The sequence below is a fragment of the Cebus imitator genome, unplaced genomic scaffold (assembly GCF_001604975.1).
Source record: "Cebus imitator isolate Cc_AM_T3 unplaced genomic scaffold, Cebus_imitator-1.0 Scaffold705, whole genome shotgun sequence".
Lineage (NCBI taxonomy): Eukaryota > Metazoa > Chordata > Mammalia > Primates > Cebidae > Cebus > Cebus imitator.
Window position 1 is genome coordinate 207355 of NW_016108020.1, and position 2661 is coordinate 210015.

The window sequence follows — 2661 nt, forward strand, 5'->3', positions numbered from 1 at the left end:
TAGTGGGAAGAGAAACAGGAAAAAATTGAGAGCAGAGGAAAAAAGTCTCTAAGATAGCCATAATATCCCAGTGTTCTAGTTAGGGGAAGTGAAGCATTGATGGACATGATTCCTTTGAGAGTTTTTAATGGAACTGGACCTGGGATCTGAGATTTCATGTGATAGAGAATTGATATTCTTATTCCAGCTAAATCAGTGTATTTTTTAATGTTTTATTTTGAAATAATTGAAGATTCACAGGAGGTTACAAAGTTAGTAGAGTGGTCTTGTGTACACCCATTTCCCCCAATGGATGCATCTTACCTAATTATAGTACAATATCAAAAGTAGGAAATTGACATTGGTATAAAGCGTGTATACTTCTCTGCCATTTTATTACATGTGTAGATTTGTGTAACCACCACCACAATCAAGATACAAAACTATTCAATCACCACCCAACAAGATCTCCTTCATGCCACCCCTTTATAGTAATAACCGGCTCCCTTCCTAACTCCTGGTAACTACTAATCTGTCCACTGTTTCTAAAATTTTGTCACTTCAAAAATTCTATACAGATAGTATCATATGGTATATACCCTTTTGGGATTAACTTTTTTCACTTAATATCCTCAAAATTTATCCACATAGTCACATGTATCAACAGTTCATTTCTGTGTATTGCTGAGTAGTATTTCATGGTATGGATGTGTCATAGTTTGTTTATCCATTAAAGGATATTAGGGTTGTTTCCGATTTGGGGCTGTTAGAAATAAAGCTTCTGTGAGCATTTGTATACAAGCCTTGGTATGGACATATGCTGTCATTTTTCATGGGTAAACATCTAGGAGTGGAATTACTGGGCCATATCCTTTTGAGGTATCCCCAGACTATTTTCCAAGGTGGCTGCACCATTTTACATTTCTACCAGCAGTATGTGAGTAACGAGTTTCTCTGCATCATTACCAGCACTTGGTGGTGCCATTATTTTTTATTTTAGTTATTCTGTGTTCAGATGGATATGTAGTGATAACTGACTTTGTGCCTGAAGCAGAGCTCAGGCATGTTATAAGGAAATGAAAAAAAAAAAAAAAAAAGGAAAGTGTGCATATTTTATGTAAAATGGAACAAGTAGAATGTGTAAGCAAGAGCAGTTCCTGTGTTGGAGTCCTCAGAGGAGAAGCTAAAAGCAAAGCTGTTGTGAATGTAAGAGATGAGGGGAGGTAATCCAGAGGGCACTGAGGAGAGAGTATAAAACAAGTCTAATTCATTAGTAACTGACACCATGGCAGCTTGGATAGACAAGACGGATTCTTAGGTGTCTCTGCCCAAAGATATTCCTCCCTGTAAGGGTTGGGGGTAGAGAGTAGCACTGCAAGAAGTGGCGTGTGCCCACCCTTTTTCCATTAGTCCTTTTGAGCATAGGTCTTCTGGGAGGTTGCATGGGGGAAAATGACCCATGGTAATGGGATACTCTCTCTTTTCTTTGGAATGTACCTTAAGGCTGGCAGGCTCCTTGTTCAGGATATTTAAAGAAGTTGCTTAGAGAATCAAGTGGCCTGAAAGTAGAGTGTATTTCTTTCATCAGAGGCGTACTGCCTTTAATTTTGAACACTTTAAAAAATGTTTTAATATAGATTTCCCTCAACCTACCTTTGGAAAGGCTGTTCTTCGGTGAGGTAGATTGGAATTCAGGCCTAGTGGGTATAGGAAATTGGGGGTCTTCTCAGTATGTCTGTAGGAGTCTGTAATTGCCTTAGCCTTATAGAGGAATGGGTATTTAAAAAGGCAGAGGAAAAAGTTGGAGGCTTATAATCAAGGATAGCAGCAGTCTTCTTGATTAGGTCATACTTTACGTAGTCCCTTTGCAAGTGATGCTAGCTGTTGTGGTTGATTACTTGTTAAATCGCAGAATTACATTTTGGAGAAACATAACAACAGCTAAGACTTTTATGGCACTTACTGTGTGTCAGGTACTCTTCTAAGCATTTTACAAATTGCGAACTTACGTAATTCTCTCAATAACTATGAGGTAGATACCGTCATCTCCATGAGAAAAAATCACTTAAAGATGATCTTGGCAGGCAAAACTCTTGGACCTTAAAAATAGCTGCCATGCATTATTGTTTTCATTCACATTGAAGTAGGCTGAGGTTCCACGGAGTTCAGAATAATTGGTTCTTAAGAATGGTAAAACAGTAATCTGTTGGGGAAGAGAGACTGCAGTACATTATTTTCTTGTGCCATCTTGATTACTTCCCTTCTAATTTGCCTTTTTGTCAGGTGGACTGGGGCACATGTCCCACCCTCTCTTCTAAGGCTTTTTGAAAGATGCTGTCTTATGTTGTGTGTATATTGCTTGAAAGATATTGTGTGAACTTTGTACTAGACACTGGGTTTCTTCCCCCTAGTCTTAAGGCCTCAGACTTTCTCCATAAAGAATGATTTTCTCTTAATGTGTTTTATTTTTTCAGTTAATTTTTTTCTTTCAAGTCATGTTAATTTCACAAGGATGCCGAGATAGTATCAAATGAATAGGATCAAGATGCATTCCTTATTATTCATCACCCCTCCAGCTGCTACTCAGATACTATTGTGCCAGGCCCAGGCAGACATCTTTTTAGATGGAACTGGTGGCTTTAGCTTCTCAGATCTTCAGGGCTAGTTCCTGTGATTTAATTT

General features: G+C 38.4%; 1 protein-coding gene across 1 annotated transcript in view; it reads left to right on the forward strand.

Moving 5' to 3' along the window:
- PGK1 (phosphoglycerate kinase 1) overlaps positions 1–2661 on the forward strand; it is a 20861-nt gene that overhangs the window by 2691 nt on the left and 15509 nt on the right. The gene's annotated exons all lie outside the window — the stretch shown is intronic.